The sequence below is a fragment of the Panulirus ornatus genome, chromosome 18, assembly GCF_036320965.1.
Source record: "Panulirus ornatus isolate Po-2019 chromosome 18, ASM3632096v1, whole genome shotgun sequence".
Lineage (NCBI taxonomy): Eukaryota > Metazoa > Arthropoda > Malacostraca > Decapoda > Palinuridae > Panulirus > Panulirus ornatus.
The window spans coordinates 22844041-22866540 of NC_092241.1; positions in this window are offsets into that span (position 1 = coordinate 22844041).

Below are 22500 nucleotides of genomic sequence, written 5' to 3' on the forward strand. Positions count from 1 at the left end.
TATTGGATTACGTGTTAATTGATAGGCGCGGGAAAGAGAGACTTTTGGATGTTGATGCATTGAGAAGTTCAACTGAAGGGATGTCTATTCATTATCTTGTGGAGGCGAAGGTGAAGATTTGTAGAGGTTTTCAGAAAAGAAGAGGAAATGTTGGGGTAAAGAGAGTGGTGAGAGTAAGTGAGCTTGGGAAGGAGACTTTTGTTAGGAAGTACCAGGAGAGACTGAGTACAGAATGGAAAAAGGTAAGAACAAAGGACATAAGGTGCGTGGGGGAGGAATGGGATGTATCTCGGAAAACCGTGATGGCTTGTGCAAAAGATGCTTGTGGCATGAGAAGCGTGGGAAGTCGGCAGATTAGAAAGGGTAGTGAGTGGTGGGATGAAGAATTAAGATTATTAGTGAAAGGGAAGAGAGAGGCATTTAGACGATTTTTGCCGGGAAATAATGCAAATGAGTGGGAGATGTATAAAAGAAAGAGGCAGGAGGTCAAGAGAAAGATGCAAGAGGTGAAAAAGAGGGCAAATTAGAATTGGGGTGAGAAAGTATCATTGAATATTAGAGAGAATAAAAAGATGTTTTGGAAAGAGGTAAATAAAGTGCGTAAGACAAGAGAACAAATGGGAACATCAGTGAAGGGGGCTAATGGAGAGGTGATAATAGGTAGTGTTGAAGTCAGAAGGAAATGGAGTGAGTATTTTGAAGTTTGTTGAATGTGTTTGATGGTAGAGTGGCAGATATAGGGTGTCTTGGTCGAGGTGGTGTGCAAACTGAGAGGGTTAGAAAGAATGATTTGGTAACCAGAGAAGAGGTAGTAAAAGCTTTGCGGAAGATGAAAGCCGGCAAGGCAGCGGACTTGGATGGTATTGCGGTGGAATTTATTAAAAAAAGGATGACTGTATTGTTGACTGGTTGGTAAGGTTATTTAATGTATGTATGACTCATGGTGAGGTGCTTGAAGATTGGCGGAATGCTTGCATAGTGCCATTGAACAAAGGAAAAGGGGATAAAAGTGAATGGTCAAATTACAGATGTATAAGCTTGTTGAGTATTCCTGAAAAATTATATGGGAGCGTATTGATTGAGAAGGTAAAGGCAAATACAGAGCATCAGACTGGAGAAGAGCAGTGTGGTTTCAGAAGTAGTAGAGGATTTGTGGATCAGGTGTTTGCTTTGAAGAATGTATGTGAGAAATACTTAGAAAAGCAAATGGATTTGTATGTTCCATTTATGGATCTGGAGAAGGCAAATGATAGAGCTGATAGAGATGCTCTGTGAAAGGTATTAAGAATATATGGTGTGGGAGGCAAGTTGTTAGAAGCAGTGAAAAGCTTTTATCGAGGATGTAAGGCATGTGAACCTGTAGGAGGATAGGAAAGTGATTGGTTCTGAGTGAATGTTGGTTTGCGGCATTTGTGTGTGATGTCTCCATGGTTGTTTAATTTGTTTATGGGTGGGGTCGTTAGGAAGATGAATGCAAGAGTTTTGGAAAGAGGAGCAAGTATGCAGTCTGTTGTGGATGAGAGTGCTTGGGAAGTGACTCAGTTGTTGTTCGCTGATGTTATAGCGCTGGTGACTGATTCGGATGAGAAACTGCAGAAGCTGGTGACTGAGTTTGGTAAAGTGCGTGAAAGAAGAAAGCAGAGAGTAAATGTGAAAAAGAGCAAGGTTATTAGGTACAGTAGGGTTGAGGGCAAGTCAATTGGGAGGAAAATTTGAATGAAGAAAAATTGAAGGAAGTGAAGTGTTTCAGATATCTGGAAGTGGATCTGGCAGCGGATGGAACCATGGAAGCGGAAGTGGGTCAAAGGGTGGGGGAGGGGCCGAAAGTTCTGGGAGCGTTGAAAAATACGTGGAAGGCGTGAACGTTATCTCGGAAAGCAAAAATGGGTATGCTTGAAAGAATAGTGGTGGCAACAATGTTATATAGCTGAGAGGAGTGGACTATAGATAGAGTTGTGCAAGAGGCAGGCATGCTAACCGCTAGGGGTCCCAGGTTCGGTCCTGGCTGTTGGAGCTTTCTATGTTCTATGAAGGTGCGTGTTCATATACACTTTATTCGTATTCATATAACTCCGCGTTGTACAGTCAGGTTCGGTAAAACGCTATCAGTTGGCTATGTGTTCTGTTCGGAAACAACCGATAGACACCGTTGCTCACCATTGTGAGACGAAGGGTATTCGAGTACTTAGTATTTCGAATAGTTGTTTCCTATTATACAGTCCCTTAGCCTAGCGGTTAGCATGCCTGCCTCTTGCACAAGGGGTCCCAGGTTCGATCCTGGCTATTGGAGCTTTGTATGTTCTATGAAGGTGCGCGTTCATATACACTTTATTCGTATATATATATATATATATATATATATATTTTTTTTTGCCGCTGTCTCCCGCGTTTGCGAGGTAGCGCAAAGAAACAGACGAAAGAAATGGCCCAACCCACCCCAATACACAAGTATATATATACGTCCACACACGCAAATATACATACCTACACAGCTTTCCATGGTTTACCCCATACGCTTCACATGCCCTGATTCAATCCACTGACAGCACGTCAACCCCGGTATACCACATCGCTCCAATTCACTCTATTCCTTGCCCTCCTTTCACCCTCCTGCATGTTCAGGCCCCGATCACACAAAATCTTTTTCACTCCATCTTTCCACCTCCAATTTGGTCTCCCTCTTCTCCTCGTTCCCTCCACCTCCGACACATATATCCTCTTGGTCAATCTTTCCTCACTCATTCTCTCCATGTGCCGAAACCATTTCAAAACACCCTCTTCTGCTCTCTCAACCACGCTCTTTTTATTTCCACACATCTCTCTTACCTTTACGTTACTTACTCGATCAAACCACCTCACACCACACATTGTCCTCAAACATCTCATTTCCAGCACATCCATCCTCCTGCGCACAACTCTATCCATAGCCCACGCCTCGCAACCATACAACATTGTTAGAACCGCTATTCCTTCAAACATACCCATTTTTGCTTTCCGAGATAATGTTCTCTATTTCCAAATATTCTTCAACGATCCCAGAACTTTCGCCCCCTCCCCCACCCTATGATTCACTTCTTGTGCAGAGGAAAGTGGATGTGCTGGAAATGAGATGTTTGAGGACAATATGTGGTGTGAGGTGGTTTGATCGAGTAAGTAATGATTGGGTAAGAGAGATGTGTGGTAATAAAAAGTGTGGTTGAGAGAGCAGAAGAGGGTGTTTTTAAATGGTTTGGTCACATGGAGAGAATGAGTGAGGAAAGATTGACCAAGAGGATATATGTGTTAGAGGTGGAGGGAATGAGAAGTGGGAGACCAAATTGGAGGTGGAAAGATGGAGTGAAAAAGATTTTGAGTGATCGGGGCCTGAACATGCAGGAGGGTGAAAGGCGTGCAAGGAATTGAGTGAATTGGAACGATGTGGTATACCGAAGTCAACGTGCTGTCAATGGATTGAACCAGGGCATGTGAAGCGTCTGGGGCAAACCATGGAAAGTTGTGTGGGGCCTGGATGTGGAAAGGGAGCTGTGGTGTCGGTGCATTATTACATGACAGCTAGAGGCTGAGTGTGAACGAATGTGGCCTTTGTTGTCTTTTCCTAGCGCTACCTCGCACACATGAGGGGGAGGGAATTTTTATTTCATGTGTGGCGGGGTGGCGATGGGAATGAATAGATGCAGACAGTATGAATTATGTACATGTGTATATATGTATATGTCTATATGTGTATATATATGTATGCGTTGAGATGTAAAGGTATGCATATTTGCGTGTTTGGACGTGTATGGATATGCATATGTATGTGGGTGGGTTGGGCCATTATTTCGTCTGTTTTCTTGCGCTACCTCGCTAACGCGGGAGACAGCGACAAAGGAAAACTAATAAATATATATATATATATATATACATCACTCAAACCTCCAACAGCCAGGATCGAACCTGCGATCACTGTGCGACGGGCGGGATCGCTACCGATCAGGGGTCCCGGGTTTGATCCTGGCTGTTGAAAGCTTGTATGTTCTATGAAGGTGCGCGTTCATATACACTTTGTTCGTATATATATATATATATATATATATATATATATATATATATATAGTGCATATGAACGCGCAGTTTCATAGAACACATAGTAATCTCCAACAGCCCGGATTCGAACCCAGGACCTTTTGCATGTTATTCAGGAATGCTAACCGCTCGGCTATGATTGCCCCTAATAAAGAAATGACTATTCGATTACATGAATCGAATACCGTTTGTTTCAAGTTCACGAACAATGGGGTGTACACCGGTCAAATCCCATGAGGCTCACATACATTCGTGTTCATATTCCTCCGCATTTCTAAAGTAAGGTTCTGTAAAGTGCTAGCTCCTGAGAATGTGAGGTTGATGATATTTAACCAACGTCAACCCCGTTGCTTATGGATGTGACACGAAGGGTATTCTGATATTTTTAATCGAATAGTCATTTCCATACTAGGAGTGTTTATAGCCGAGCGGTTAGTGTTCCCGTGAACAATGCAAAAGGTCCTGGGTTAAAATCCTGGCTGTTGAAGGGTATAATGTGGTCTATGAAACTGCGCGTGCACTGTATTTGTGTTCGTATACCCCACTGTTGGTGCAGGAAGGTTCAGGAAAACGCTGTCTACTGATAATATTAACCTGGTGAAATTTGATCGGTGTAGACCCCGTTGCTCATGGATGTGAGACAAAGGGTATTCGATTACTTGCAATAGAAAATTATTTCCCTACTAGGAGTGATCATAAATAAGCAGTTGGCGTTCCCGATTACCACACAAAGGAAGTTGGTTCGAATCCTGGCTTTTAGAGGGTATTGTATGCGGCAAGATGAAAGCCGGCGGCGGGTTTGAATGGTATTGCAGTGGAATTTATAAAAAAGAATGAGGGGTGACTGTGTTGTTGATTAACTGGTAAGGATATTTGATGTATGCATAGATCATGGTGAAGTGCCTGAGGATTGGCGGAATACATTCATAGTGCCATTGTACAAAGACGAAGGGGATAAAGGTGAGTGCTCAAATTACAGAGGCACAAGTTTGCTAGGTATTCCTGGGAAATTATATTGGATACTATTCAATGAGAGGGTAAAGGCATAAACAGAACATCAGATTGGGGAAGAGCAGTGTGGTTTCAGAAGTGGTAGAGGATGTGTGGATTTGGTGTTTGCTTTCGAAAAATGTATGTGAGACATACTTAGAAAAAAAATGGATTTTTATGTAGCACTGATGGGTCTGGAGAAGGCATATGATAGGGTGAACAGAGATGCTTTGTGGAAGGTTTTAAGAGTATATGGTGTGGGAGGCTAGTTGCTAGAAGCAGTGAAAAGTTTTTACTATGGATGTAAGGCATTAGCACGAGCAGGAAGAGAGGAAAGTGATTGGTTCTCACTGAATGTCGGTTTGCGGCAAGGGTGCGTGATGTTTCAATGGTTGTTCAATTTGTTTATGGATTGGGCGGTTAGAGAGGTGAATGTAAGAGTTTTCCAGAGAGGGGCAAGTATGCAGCCTGTTGTGGATGAGAGGGCTTGGGAAGTGAGTCAGTTGTTGTTCGCTGATGATGCAGCGCTAATGGCTGATTCGGGACGAGAAACTGCAGAAGTTGGCGACTAAGTTTGGAAAAGTGTGTGAAAGAAGAAAGTTGAGAGTAAATGTTATTCGGTTCAGTAGGATTGAAGGACAAGTTAACTGGGAGGTAAGTTTGAATGAGGAAAACTGGACGAGGTGAAATGTTTTCAGTATCTGGGAGTGGATTTAGCAGTGGATGGAACCATGGAAGCGGATGTAGGTCACAGGATAGAGGGGGAAGCGAAGGTTCCGGGAGCCTTGAAGACTGTGTGGAAGGCCAGATCATTATCTCGGAAAGCAAAATTGGGTATGTTTCATGAACTAGTGGTTCCAGCAATGTTATGTGGTTGCGAGGCATTTAATATAGACAGGGGTGTGCAGAGGAGGTTGGGTCTGTTGAAAATTTAATGTTTGAGAACAATATGTGGTGTAAAGTTTTTTGATCGAGTAAGTAATGAAAGGGTAAGAGAGATGTGTGGTAATATAGAAGGTGTGGTTGAAAGAGCAGAAGAGGGTGTGTTGAAATAGTTTGGACATATGGAGAGGATAAGTGAAGAAAGATTGACAAAGAGAATATATGTGTCAGAGGTGGAGGGGAAAAGGAGAAGTGGGAGACCAAATTGGAGGTGAAGGATGGAGTGAAAGAGATTTTTATCGATCGGGGCCCTGAATATATATATATATATATATATATATATATATATATATATATATATATATATATATATATATATATATATATATATATATATATATATATATATATATTTAAAGTTTTTATCGAGGATGTAAGGCATGTGTACGTGTAGGAAGAGAGGAAAGTGATTGGTTCTCAGTGAATGTAGGTTTGCGGCAGGGGTGTGTGATGTCTCCATGGTTGTTTAATTTGTTTATGGATGGGGTTGTTAGGGAGGTGAATGCAAGAGTTTTGGAAAGAGGGGCAAGTATGAAGTCTGTTGGGGATGAGAGAGCTTGGGGAGTGAGTCAGTTGTTGTTCGCTGATGATACAGCACTGGTGGCTGATTCATGTGAGAAACTGCAGAAGCTGGTGACTGAGTTTGGTAAAGTGTGTGAAAGAAGAAAGTTAAGAGTAAATGTGAATAAGAGCAAGGTTATTAGGTACAGTAGGGTTGAGGGTCAAGTCATATATATATATATATATATATATATATATATATATATATATATATATATATATATATATATATATATATATATATATATATATATATATATATATTTATTTATATTTATTATACTTTGTCGCTGTCTCCCGCGTTTGCGAGGTAGCGAAAGGAAACAGACGAAAGAAATGGCCCAACCCCCCCCCATACACATGTATATACATACGTCCACACACGCAAATATACATACCTACACAGCTTTCCATGGTTTACCCCAGACTCTTCACTTGCCTTGATTCAATCCACTGACAGCACGTCAACCCCGGTATACACATCGCTCCAATTCACTCTATTCCTTGCCCTCCTTTCACCCTCCTGCATGTTCAGGCCCCGATCACACAAAATCTTTTTCACTCCATCTTTCCACCTCCAATTTGGTCTCCCTCTTCTCCTCGTTCCTTCCACCTCCGACACATATATCCTCTTGGTCAATCTTTCCTCACTCATTCTCTCCATGTGCCCAAACCACTTCAAAACACCCTCTTCTGCTCTCTCAACCACGCTCTTTTTATTTCCACACATCTCTCTTACCCTTACGTTACTTACTCGATCAAACCACCTCACACCACACATTGTCCTCAAACATCTCATTTCCAGCACATCCATCCTCCTGCGCACAACTCTATCCATAGCCCAAGCCTCGCAACCATACAACATTGTTGGAACCACTATTCCTTCAAACATATCCATTTTTGCTTTCCGAGATAATGTTCTCGACTTCCACACATTCTTCAAGGCTCCCAGAATTTTCGCCCCCTCCCCCACCCTATGATCCACTTCCGCTTCCATGTTTCCATCCGCTGCCAGATCCACTCCCAGATATCTAAAACACTTCACTTCCTCCAGTTTTTCTCCATTCAAACTCACCTCCCAATTGACTTGACCCTCAACCCTACTGTACCTAATAACCTTGCTCTTATTCACATTTACTCTTACCTTTCTTCTTTCACACACATTAACCAAACTCAGTCACCAGCTTCTGCAATTTCTCACATGAAACACCCGATCCATAAACAAATTAAACAACCATGGGGGACATCACACACCCCTGCCGCAAACCTACATTCAGTGAAGAACAATGACTTTCCTCTCTTCCTACACGTACACATGCTTATATCCTCGATAAAAACTTTTCACTGCTTCTAACAACTTGCCTCCACACCATATATTCTTGGTGTGGGAGGCATTTTATATATATATATTTTATATATATATTATATATATATATTATATATATATAAATATTTTTTAAATAAGAAGAGAGAGAGGAAGAGAGAGAGAGAGAGAACGCTGAATGAGTGGTTAGTGGGTTTTTATCACGAGACGGGTTTAGTGTTGGTGATTTGAATGCAAAAATGATAATGGGCATTTTAGGAAAAAATTGGTATCATGGGGGGGGGGCATGTTGTAAATGAAATGGTTGGGCTTCTAGTTTATGTGCTAAAAAAGGGCTGATGATTGGGGAAAATTTTAAAAAAAAAAAAAAAAAAAAAAAACATGAATCAGCCAGCGCTGTATCATCAGCGAACAACAACTGACTCACTTCCGAAGGTCTCTCATCCCCTACAGACTTCATACTTGCCCCTCTTTCCAAAACTCTTGCATTCACCTCCCTAAACACCCGATCCATAAACAAATTAAACAACCATGGAGACATCACACACCCCTGCCGCAAACCTACATTCAGTGAGAACCAATGACTTTCCTCTCTTCCTACACGTACACATGCCTTATATCCTCGATAAAAACTTTTCACTGCTTCTAACAACTTGCCTCCCACACCATATATTCTTGGTGTGGGAGGCATTTATATATATATATATATATATATATATATATATATATATATATATATATATATATATATATATATATAGAGAGAGAGAGAGAGAGAGAGAGAGAGAGAGAGAGAGAGCAGCTGAATGAGTGTGTTAGTGGTTTTGATGCACGAGACCGGGTTATAGTGTTAGGTGATTTGAATGCAAAGGTGAGTAATGTGGCAGTTGAGGGAATAATTGGTATACATGGGGTGTTCAGTGTTGTAAATGGAAATGGTGAAGAGCTTCTAGATTTATGTGCTAAAAAAGGACTGATGATTGGGAATACCTGGTTTAAAAAGCGAGATATACATAAGTATACTTATGTAAGTAGGAGAGATGGCCAGAGATCGTTATTGGATTACGTGTTAATTGACAGGCTCGCGAAAGAGAGACTTTTGGATGTTAATGTGCTGAGAGGTGCAACTGGAGGGATGTCTGATCATTATCTTGTGGGGGCTAAGGTGAAGATTTGTATGGGTTTTCAGAAAAGAAGAGTGAATGTTTGGGTGAAGAGGATGGTGAGAGTAAGTGAGCTTGGGAAGGAGACTTGTGTGAGGAAGTACCAGGAGAGACTGAGTACAGAATGGAAAAAGGTGAGAACAATGGAAGTAAGGGGAGTGGGGGAGGAATGGGATGTATTTAGGGAATCAGTGATGGATTGCGTTAAAGATGCTTGTGGCATGAGAAGAGTGGGAGGTGGGTTGATTAGAAAGGGTAGTGAGTGGTGGGATGAAGAAGAAAGAGTATTAGTGAAAGAGAAGAGAGAGGCATTTGGACGATTTTGCAGGGAAAAATGAAATTGAGTGGGAGACGTATAAAAGAAAGAGACAGGAGGTCAAGAGAAAGGTGCAAGAGGTGAAAAAAAGGGCAAATGAGAATTGGGGTGAGATAGTATCATTAAATCTTAGGGAGAATAAAAAGATGTTCTGGAAGGAGGTAAATAAAGTTCGTAAGACAAGGGAGCAAATGGGAACTTCAGTGAAGGGCGCAAATGGGGATGTGATAACAAGTAGTGGTGATGTGAGAAGGAGATGGAGTGAGTATTTTGAAGGTTTGTTGAATGTGTTTGATGATAGAGTGGCAGATATAGGGTGTTTTGGTCGAGGTGGTGTGCAAAGTGCGAGGGTTAGGGAAAATGAGTTGGTAAACAGAGAAGAGGCAGTAAAAGCTTTGCGGAAGATGAAAGCCGGCAAGGCAGCAGGTTTGGATGGTATTGCAGTGGAATTTATTAAAAAAGGGGGTGACTGTATTGGTGACTGGTTGGTAAGGTTATTTAAAGTATGTATGACTCATCATGAGGTGCCTGAGGATTGGCGGAATACGTGCATAGCGAAATTGTACAAAGGCTAAGGGAATAAGAGTAAATGCTCACATTACAGAGGTATGAGTTTGTTGAGTATTCCTGGCAAATTATATGGAAGGGTATTGATTGAGAGGGTGAAGGCATGTACAGAGCATCAGATTGGGGAAGAGCAGTGTGGTTTCAGAAGTGGTAGAGGATGTGTTGATCAGGTGTTTGCTTTGAAGAATGTATGTGAGAAATACTTAGAAAAGCAAATGGATTTGTATGTAGCATTTATGGATCTGGAGAAGGCATATGATAGAGTTGATAGAGATGCTCTGTGGAAGTTATTAAGAATATATGGTGTGGGAGGCAAGTTGTTAGAAGCAGTGAAAAGTTTTTATCGAGGATGTAAGGCATGTGTACGTGTAGGAAGAGAGGAAAGTGATTGGTTCTCAGTGAATGTAGGTTTGCGGCAGGGGTGTGTGATGTCTCCATGGTTGTTTAATTTGTTTATGGATGGGGTTGTTAGGGAGGTGAATGCAAGAGTTTGGAAAGAGGGGCAAGTATGAAGTCTGTTGGGGATGAGAGAGCTTGGGAAGTGAGTCAGTTGTTGTTCGCTGATGATACAGCGCTGGTGGCTGATTCATGTGAGAAACTGCAGAAGCTGGTGACTGAGTTTGGTAAAGTGTGTGAAAGAAGAAAGTTAAGAGTAAATGTGAATAAGAGCAAGGTTATTAGGTACAGTAGGGTTGAGGGTCAAGTCAATTGGGAGGTGAGTTTGAATGGAGAAAAACTGGAGGAAGTGAAGTGTTTTAGATATCTGGGAGTGGATCTGGCAGCGGATGGAACCATGGAAGCGGAAGTGGATCATAGGGTGGGGGAGGGGGCGAAAATTCTGGGAGCCTTGAAGAATGTGTGGAAGTCGAGAACATTATCTCGGAAAGCAAAAATGGGTATGTTTGAAGGAATAGTGGTTCCAACAATGTTGTATGGTTGCGAGGCGTGGGCTATGGATAGAGTTGTGCGCAGGAGGATGGATGTGCTGGAAATGAGATGTTTGAGGACAATGTGTGGTGTGAGGTGGTTTGATCGAGTAAGTAACGTAAGGGTAAGAGAGATGTGTGGAAATAAAAAGAGCGTGGTTGAGAGAGCAGAAGAGGGTGTTTTGAAATGGTTTGGGCACATGGAGAGAATGAGTGAGGAAAGATTGACCAAGAGGATATATGTGTCGGAGGTGGAGGGAACGAGGAGAAGAGGGAGACCAAATTGGAGGTGGAAAGATGGAGTGAAAGAGATTTTGTGTGATCGGGGCCTGAACATGCAGGAGGGTGAAAGGAGGGCAAGGAATAGAGTGAATTGGAGCGATGTGGTATACAGGGGTTGACGTGCTGTCAGTGGATTGAATCAGGGCATGTGAAGCGTCTGGGGTAAACCATGGAAAGCTGTGTAGGTATGTATATTTGCGTGTGTGGACGTGTGTATGTACATGTGTATGGGGGGGGGGGGGTGGGCCATTTCTTTCGTCTGTTTCCTTGCGCTACCTCGCAAACGCGGGAGACAGCGACAAAGTATAAAAAAAAAAAAAAAAAAAAAATATATATATATATATATATATATATATATATATATATATATATATATATTTTATATTTGTTTTATTTTTCTTTGTCGCTGTCTCCCGAGTTAGCGAGGTAGCGCAAGGAAACAGACGAAACAAAATGGCCCAACCCACCCCCATACACATATATATACATACGTCCACACACGCAAATATACATACCTACACAGCTTTCCATGGTTTACCCCAGACGCTTCACATGCCCTGATTCAATCCACCGACAGCACGTCAACCCCGGTATACCACATCGCTCCAATTCACTCTATTCCTTGCCCTTCTTTCACCATCCTCCATGTTCAGGCCCCGATCACACAAAATCTTTTTCACTCCATCTTTCCACCTCCAATTTGGTCTCCCTCTTCTCCTCGTTCCCTCCACCTCCGACATATATATCCTCTTGGTCAATCTTTCCTCACTCATTCTCTCCATGTGACCAAACCATTTCAAAACACCCTCTTCTGCTCTCTCAACAACGCTCTTTTTATTTCCACACATCTCTCTTACCCTTACGTTACTTACTCGATCAAACCACCTCACACCACACATTGTCCTCAAACATCTCATTTCCAGCACATCCATCCTCCTGCGCACAACTCTATCCATAGCCCACGCCTCGCAACCATACAACATTGTTGGAAACACTATTCCTTCAAACATAGCCATTTTTGCTTTCCGAGATAATGTTCTCGACTTCCACACATTCTTCAAGGCTCCCATAATTTTCGCCAGCTCCCCCACCCTATGATTCACTTCCGCTTCCATGGTTCCATCCGCTGCCAAATCCGCTCCCAGATATCTAAAACACTTCACTTCCTGTAGTTCTTCTCCATTCAAACTTACCTCCCAATTAACTTGACCCTCAACCCTACTGTACATAATAACCATACTCCTATTCACATTTACTCTCAACTTTTTTCTTTCACACACTTTACCAAACTCCGTTACCAGATTCTGCAGTTTCTCACCGTAATCAGCCACCAGCGATGTATCATCAGCAAACAACAACTGACTCACTTCTCAAGCTCTCTCATCCACAACAGACTGCACACTTGCCCCTCTTTCCAAAAATCTTGCATTCACCTCCCTAACAGCCCCATCCATAAACAAATTAAACAACCATGGAGACATCAGCACACCCCTGCCGCAAACCTACATTCACTGAGAACCAATCACTTTCCTCTCTTCCTACACGTACACATGCCTTACATCCTCGATGAAAACTTTTCACTGCTTCCAACAACTTGCCTCCCACACCATATATTCTTAATAACTTCCTAAGAGCATCTATCAACTCTAACATATGTCTTCTCTGGATCCATAAATGCTACATACAAAACCATTTGCTTTTCTAAGTATTTCTCACATACATTCTTGAAAGGAAACACCTGATCCACACATCTTCTACCACTTCTGAAACCACACTGCTCCTCTCCAGTCTGATGCTTTGTACATGCCTTCACCCTCTCAATCAATACCCACCCATAAAATTTCCCAGGTATGCTCAACAAACTTACATCTCTCTAATTTGAGCACTCACTCTTATCCCCTTTGCCTTTGTACAATGGCACTATGCAAGCATTCCTTCAATCCTCAGGCACCTCACCATGAACCATACATACATTTAATAACCTTACCAACCAGTCAACAATACAATCACCCCCTTTTTTAATAATTTACACGTAATCCAATAACGCTCTCTGGCCATATCTCCTACTTACATACGTATACTTATGTACATCTCTCTTTTTAAACCAGGTATTCCCAATCGCCAGTCCTTTTTTAGCACATAAATGTACTAGCTCTTCACCATTTTCATTTACAACACTGTACACCCCATGTATACCAATTATTCCCTCAACTGCCACATTACTCACCTTTGCATTCAAATCACCCATCACTATAACTCGGTCTCTTGCATCAAAACCACTAACACACTCATTCAGCTGCTCCCAAATCACTTGCCTCTCATGATCTTTCTTCTCATGCCCAGGCTTATATGCACCAATAATCACCTATCTCTCTCCATCAACTTTCAGTTTTACCCATATCAATGCAGAGTTTACTTTCTTACACTCTATCACATACCCCCACCACTCTTGTTTCAGGAGTAGTGCTACTCCTTCCCTTGTTCTTGTCCTCTCACTAACCCCTGACTTTACTCCCAAGACATTCCGAAACCACTCTTCCCCTTTACCCTTAAGCTTCGTTTCACTCAGAGCCAAAATATCCAGGTTCCTTTCCTCAAACATACCACCTATCTCTCCTTGTTTGTCATCTTGGCTACATCCACACATATTTAGACTCCCCAATCTGAGCCTTCAAGGAGGATAAGCACTAATAATCACATCAGGGTAGATACAAGAATGAGATAGAAGACTTAGAACAGACGGTATATATATATTAGAAAGTCGAAACTAAAGACGCCGTTGGTACAAATGTTCTTGTGGTTTGTGATTTTTGGGTGTGTCACCTTGCCTGCCATAGAATGATATTATGTGGACAAAACAGGAGACCGTATGTAAATATTACCTACGACAATGCTATATAGTTCATATAGACACTCACAAATATTCATGTTATAATTCTTTGTGATCTCAATGAATAAAGAATCACTTATATTTCTCTTGGGCAAGGAGTTAAAGGTGATGACTGAACTAGCGATATTCCACTCATTACAATGTCATAATTCTAAACATGATTAGGCAAAGCATTTGAATCTTGTCCTGTTCTTATACAATATCTATGTCGCATAAACTTAACAGAGAGATCCTTACCAATCTGTCCAGCATAAACATTACAGATTATTACAAAATATTCTATAAACACAATCTGCAGAATTTTCTGTCGAGTTTTTGACTAAGATAGTCTTGATAGTATCATTGTTATACCTAAAGCTTGCATTAACATTAAAGGATTTAAGCAAGTTTGGTACTAAGCAAAAGTAATACTAGACTGGAGAATAAGAATATTTTTCTATGCCAAATTATGAAAATTATCCATGAAAGATCTAGGATGCTTGAACTTGGATCCAAATGAATATATCTTCTCAAACTTATCAATAAATTCTGGAATGAATGTAAGTAATGCCCCAAAGAACATTGGCTGGAATCATCATCTTTTAATTCTATCATTTTGAGTTGAGTATAATGAATAAAACCAAATATGAAGGGTTATAATGCAGTTGCTAAACCTAAACTTGTTTCCATCCATACGGATCATGCCGTCTGAAAATAGTAACATGCAATCATTTTTTACTCCCACACTAAATTTGATAGAAAGTACTAAATTTTGAAGCAAAGGCAGAAATGTTTAGAAATTATCACTTAGCCAAACTCAAAGAACATCACCTACTTACCTAAACCAGGGGGCAAAATAGCCTTAGGGGGCAAAATATTCCTTAGCAATTTTAGTTTCAAAGAATCCCATATAAAGATTATTCAACTCTGGTAAAAGAGGAGTACGTAATACCATATCAAACTTCTGAGTATAATATTCTCTAACAAATTGAAATACACTGTATTTTATACACAATTTTTCAGTTAAAGAAGTACAGTATTTGAAACAGGTAAATCAAGATTATCCAAGATATTCACCAGAATTCTTAGAGGTCATCAACTGGAACTATTGTGAACAAGGATGACACATCAAAGTTACGAGTCTGAAATTAGAATGAACTGGGATATCATTAAGTTTGTTAACTAGATCTACATTGTTCACGATATTTGATTTTGATATATCATCCACCAGTGGGCTTGATATAGAACTAACCACTTTGATAACTTATACGTGACTGATCTCATTGAAATCACTATGGGTATTGATGGAGAGTTTAGCTGATGTTTTAATGAGTCCGAACAATTATTGTAATAATTTCTGATGAGAGAATCATTACCTTACAGCAACAGCTTCAGTTGTTTATTCAAGCGAGAATTAACATTGTCTAGCAGATTTATGCTAAGTTATAAAAGGTTGTATCATCACGTAAAAGATCATATATTTTACAAAGAATCATCTTTGTCCATAAGCAACAGTGTTAGCCTTATCTGCTGGAAATCGTTAATAGCACTGATGAATTGTTTTGGGGCAATATAGAGCATCTAGTTTTGACAATTTAGCATACACTAAACCTTTACAAACGTTCTTTTCAGAGATAGACAGTTAACTGTGTTTTTCCAAAGTAAAAAATGATCTTGCAATATCAGGACAACTAACACTTTGCCCTCATGTTCATCATCACTCTCGGCCTTAACCCTAAAGGTCACACGGCCGTGGCTTCCACCTTACCCATGAGAGATACCACACCCCCTGACAGAATTTACCCATGAAGACTACCACACCCCCGGCCTGAAGACTTACCCCTGAAGGCAGTTGGGAAATCAGCGAGTCGAAGATAATGAAAAAGCAGAAAATGGGAATCAAAGTCTCATCAGCTTCACCAGGTCCGTCTTGCGTTCGTGTGTACGTCGTTCAGGCTGAGTCCCGTGGTCAGCTGACCCTGCACACCTGCTTGTATTATTAGATAATAATCAGTTTGATGTCAATAATCTCTCAAAAACATTCCTTATGAACAAATTTCATGGTGTCCTAAGGGTAATTTGTAACACTGCAATTATTCAATTATTCTGACTACAATTCAAAGATTTCTTGTTAACAATCTTTTCTACATATTAGGGAAAAATATTGTGTAGGTTTCATCGGAATTCAATACAAGTTATGTAATTGTGATTCATGTCGCCGGTGAGAGAATTCCTTCACTATTCTTGTAATTGTGTCAGGATCATATCTCCCTCCACACTGTGGACACAGAACCCCCACTCATTAGACGTAGCCTCGTGTGACATAAGCGTGAGCAAACGCTGAAATAGAAAGTATATTTAGAACTCACTTACCTGCTCCAGATAAGATACTCATAGTTTTCAATATCCTCGGTGTTGGCGTTAAGTCTTGGGCTAAAAAAAGATTTAGTAAAATATTCAAGAAGTGAAGAAGTTCCCTCTCAAGGGAAATAGTTTACCGGAAAAGTTTTTTCTTTTTTCCTCTCATCTTTCCTTCCAGACAAAAGGACACATATTGGATTCCGTTGGATTTTCTCTTTAAACTTCTGTTCACACAAGTAAAGATTGAGGAATTTTATCTTTACACGAGCACTGTCGGTGGAACAAATTTCTTTGTAATTCATTGTCTTTGTTTAATGGACTATATATATATATATATATATATATATATATATATATATATATATATATATATATATATATATATATATATATATATATATATATATATATATATATATATATACATATATATATATATATATATATATATATATATTTAATTATTTATTTATATTTATTTTGATCTCTCGCTGTCTCCCGCATCAGCGAGGTAGCTCAAGGATACAGACGAAAGAATGGCCGCCCAACCCACCCACATACACATGTATAAACATACACGTCCACACACGCAAATATACATACCTATACATCTCAACGTATACATACATACACACACAAAGACATATACATATATACACATGTACATAATTCATACTGTCCGCCTTCATTCATTCTCATCGCCAAACCCACCACACATGAAATAACAACACCCTCCCCCTTATGTGTACGAGATAACGCTACAAAAGACAACAAAGGCCCCATTCGTTCACACTCAGTTTTCAGCTGTCATGTAATAATGCACCGAAACCACAGCACCCTTTCTACATCCAGGCCTCAGAGAACTTTCCATTCTTTACCCAAGACGCTTCACGCCCTGGCTCAATCCATTGACAGCATATCGACCCCGGTATACCACATCGTTCCAATTCACTCTATTCCTTGCACGCCTTTCACCCTCCTGCATGTTCAGGCCCCGATCACTCAAAATCTTTTTCACTCCATCTTTCCACTTCCAATTTGGTCTCGCACTTCTCCACGTTCCCTCCACCTCTGACAAATATATCCTCTTGGTCAATCTTTCCTCACTCATTCTCTCCATGTGACCAAACCATTTCAAAACACCCTCTCCTGCTCTGTCAAACACACTCTTTTTATTACCACACATCTCTCTTACCCTATTATTGCTTACTCGATCAAACCACCACACACCACACATTGTCCTCAAACATCTCATTTTCAGCACATCCACCACGCTCCGCAAAACTCTATCCATAGCCCACGCCTCGCAAATATTTAGCATTGTTGGAACCACTATTCCTTCAAACATACCCATTTTTGTTTTCCGAGATAATGTTTTCGTCTTCCACACATTCTTCAACGCTCCACGAACTTTCGCCCCCTCCTCTACCCTTTAATTCACTTCCGCTTCCCTGGTTCCATTCGCTGCCAAATCCACTCCCAGATATCTAAAACACTTCACTTCCTCCAGTTTTTCTCCATTCAAACTTACATCCCAATTGACTTGTCACTCAACCCTACTGAACCTAATAACCTTGCTCTTATTCACATTTACTCTCAGCTTTCTTCTTTCATAAACTTAGCCAAACTCAGTCACCAGCCTCTACAGTTTCTCCCATGAATCAGCCACCAGCGGTATATCATCAGTGAACAACAATTGACTCAATTCCCAAGCTCTTTCATACACAACAGACTGCATACTTGCCCATCTTTGCAAAACTCTTACATTCACCTCCCTAACAACCCCATCCATAAACAAATTAAACAACCATGGAGACATCACACACCCCTGCTGCAAACCTACATTCACTGAGAACCAATCACTTTCCTCTCTTCCTACACGTACACATGCCTTACATCCTCGATAAAAACTTTTCACTGCTTCCAACAGCTTACGTCCAACACAATATATTCTTAATACCATCCACAGTGCATCTCTATCAACTCTACCATATGCTTTCTCCAGATTTCCGGGTATATATATATATATATATATATATATATTTTCTTTTTTCTTTCATACTATTCGCCATTTCCCGCATTAGCGAGGTAGCGTTAAGAACAGAGGACTGGGCCTTTGAGGGAATATCCTCATCTGGCCCCCTTCTCTGTTCCTTCTTTGGGAAAAAAAAAAAAAAACAAGAGGGGATGATTTCCAGCCCCCCGCTCCCTTCCCTTTTAGTCGCCTTCTACGACAAGCAGGGAATACATGGGAAGTATTCTTTCTCCCCTATCCCCAGGGATAATATATATATATATATATATATATATATATATATATATATATATATATATATATATATAATATATATATATATATATATATATATATATATATATATATATATATATATATATATATATATATATATATATATATATATATATATATATATATATATATATCCCTGGGGATAGGGGAGAAAGAATACTTCCCACGTATTCCCTGCTTGTCGTAGAAGGCGACTAAAAGGGAAGGGAGCGGGGGGCTGGAAATCCTCCCCTCTCGTTTTTTTTTTTTTTTTTTTTTTTAATTTTCCAAAAGAAGGAACAGAGAAGGGGGCCAGGTGAGGGTATTCCCTCAAAGGCCCAGTCCTCTGTTCTTAACGCTACCTCGCTATCGCGGGAAATGGCGAATAGTATAAAAAAATATATATATATATATATATATATATATATATATATATATATATATATATATATATATATATATATTTCCTCACGTGTCGTAGAAGGTGACTAGAGGGGACAGGAGCGGGGGGCCAGAAATCCTCCCCTTCTTGTATTTCAACTTTCTAAAAATGGGAAACAGACGGAGTCACGCGGGGAGTGCTCATCCTCCTCGTAGACTCAGATTGGGGTGTCTAAATGTGTGTGGATGTAACTAAGATGTCAAAAAAGGAGAGATAGGTAGTATGTTTGAGGAAAGGAACCTGGATGTTTTGTCTCTGAGTGAAACGAAGCTCAAGGGTAAAGGGGAAGAGTGGTTTGGGAATGTCTTGGGAGTAAAGTCAGGGGTTAGTGAGAGGACAAGAGCAAGGGAAGGAGTAGCAGTACTCCTGAAACACGAGTTGTGGGAGTATGTGATAGAATGTAAGAAAGTAAACTCTCGATTAATATGGGTAAAACTGAAAGTTGATGGAGAGAGATGGGTGATCATTGGTGCATATGCACCTGGGCATGAGAAGAAAGATCATGAGAGGCAAGTGTTTTGGGAGCAGCTGAATGAGCGTGTTAGTGGTTTTGATGCACGAGACCGGGTTATAGTGATGGGTGATTTGAATGCAAAGGTGAGTAATGTGGCAGTTGAGGGAATAATTGGTATACATGGGGTGTTCAGTGTTGTAAATGGAAATGGTGAAGAACCTGTAGATTTATGTGCTGAAAAAGGACTGGTGATTGGGAATACCTGGTTTAAAAAGCGAGATATACATAAGTATACGTATGTAAGTAGTAGAGATGGCCAGAGAGCGTTATTGGATTACGTGTTAACTGACAGTCGCGCGAAAGAGAGACTTTTGGATTTTAATGTGCTGAGAGGTGCAACTGGAGGGATGTCTGATCATTATCTTGTGGAGGCTAAGGTGAAGATTTGTATGGGTTTTCAGAAAAGAAGAGTGAATGTTAGGGTGAAGAGGGTGGTGAGAGTAAGTGAGCTTGGGAAGGAGACTTGTGTGAGGAAGTACCAGGAGAGACTGAGTAGAGAATAGAAAAAGGAGAGAACAATGGAAGTAAGGGGAGTGGGGGAGGAATGGGATGTATTTAGGGAATCAGTGATGGATTGCGCAAAAGATGCTTGTGGCATGAGAAGCGTGGGAGGTGGGTTGATTAGAAAGGGTAGTGAGTGGTGGGATAAAGAAGTAAGATTATTAGTGAAAGAGAAGAGAGAGGCATTTGGACGATTTTTGCTGGGAAAAAATGCAATTGAGTGGGAGATGTATAAAAGAAAGAGACAGGAGGTGAAGAGAAAGGTGCAAGAGGTGAAAAAGAGTGCAAATGAGAGTTGGGGTGAGAGAGTATCATTAGATTTTAGGGAGAATAGAAAGATGTTCTACAAGGAGGTAAATAAAGTGCGTAAGACAAGGGAGCAAATGGGAACTTCAGTGAAGGGAGCAAATGGCGAGGTGAAAACAAGTAGTGGTGATGTGAGAAGGAGATTGAGTGAGTATTTTGAAGGTTTGTTGAATGTGTTTGATGATAGAGTGGCAGATATAGGGTGTTTTGGTCGAGGTGGAGTGCAAAGTGAGAGGGTTAGGGAAAATGAGTTGGTAAACAGAGAAGAGGTAGTAAAAGCTTTGCGGAAGATGAAAGCCGGCAAGGCAGCAGGTTTGGATGGTATTGCGGTGGAATCTATTAAAAAAGGGGGTCATTTTATTGCTGACTAGATGGTAAGGTTATTTAATGTATGTATGACTCATAGTGTGGTGCCTGAGGATTGGCGGAATGCGTGCATAGTGCCATTGTACAAAGGCAAAGTTGATAAGAGTGAGTGCTCAAATTACAGAGGTATAAGTTTGTTGAGTATTCCTAGTAAATTATATGGGAGGGTATTGATTGAGAGGGTGAAGGCATGTACAGAGCATTAGACTGGGGAAGAGCAGTGTGGTTTCAGAAGTGGTAGAGGATATGTGGATTAGGTGTTTGCTTTGAAGAATGTATGTGAGAAATACTTAGAAAAGCAAATGGATTTGTATGTAGCATTTATGGATCTGGAGAAGGCATATGATAGAGTTGATAGAGATGCTCTGTGGAAGGTATTAAGAATATATGGTGTGGGAGGCACGTTGTTAGAAGCAGTGAAAAGGTTTTATTGAGGACGTAAGGCATGTGTACGTGTAGGAAGAGAAGAAAGTGATTGGTTCTCAGTGAATGTAGGTTTGCGGCAGGGGTGTGTGATGTCTCCATGGTTGTTTAATTTGTTTATGGATGGGGTTGTTAGGGAGGTGAATTCAAGAGTTTTGGAAAGAGGGACAAGTATGAAGTCTGTTGTGGATGAGAGAGCTTGGGAAGTGAGTCTGTTGTTGTTCGCTGATGATACATCGCTGGTGGCTGATTCATGTGAGAAACTGCAGAAGCTGGTGACTGAGTTTGGTAAAGTGTGTGAAAGAAGAAAGTTAAGAGTAAATGTGAATAAGAGCTAGGATATTAGGTACAGTAGGGTTGAGGGTCAAGTCAATTGGGAGGTGAGTTTGAATGGAGAAAAACTGGAGGAAGTAAAGTTTTTTTGATATCTGGGAGTGGATCTGGCAGCGGATGGAACCATGGAAGCGGAAGTGAATCATAGGGTGGAGGAAGGGGCGAAAATCCTGGGAGCCTTGAATAATGTGTAGAAGTCGAGAACATTATCTTGGAAAGCAAAAATGGTTATGTTTGAAGGAATAGTGGTTCCAACAATGTTGTATGGTTGCGAGGCGTGGGCTATGGATAGAGTTGTACGCAGGAGGGTGGATGTGCTGGATATGAGATGTTTAAGGACAATGTGTGGTGTGAGGTGGTTTGATCGAGAAAGTAATGTAAGGGTAAGAGAGATGTGTGGAAATAAAAAGAGCGTGGTTGAGAGAGCAGAAGATGGTGTTTTGAAATGGTTTGGGCACATGGAGAGAATGAGTGAGGAAAGATTGACCAAGAGGATATATGTGTCGGAGGTGGAGGGAACGAGGAGAAGTGGGAGACCAAATTGGAGGTGGAAAGATGGAGTGAAAAAGATCTTGAGTGATCGGGGCCTGAACAGGCAGGAGGGTGAAAGGAGGACAAGGAATAGAGTGAATTGGATCGATGTGGTATACCGGGGTTGACGTGCTGTCAGTGGATTGAATCAGGGCATGTGAAGCGTCTAGAGTAAACCATGGAAAGTTGTGTGGGGCCTGGATGTGGAAAGGGAGCTGTGGTTTCGGGTATTATTGCATGACAGCTAGAGGATGAGCGTGAACGAATGGGGCCTTTGTTGTCTTTTCCTAGCGCTACCTCGCACACATGAGGGGGGAGGTGAATGGTATTCGATGTGTGGGGAGGTGGCGATGTGAATGAATAAAGGCAGTGTGAATTGTGTGCATGGGTATATAAAAATGTTTCTGAGTGTGTATATATATGTGTAC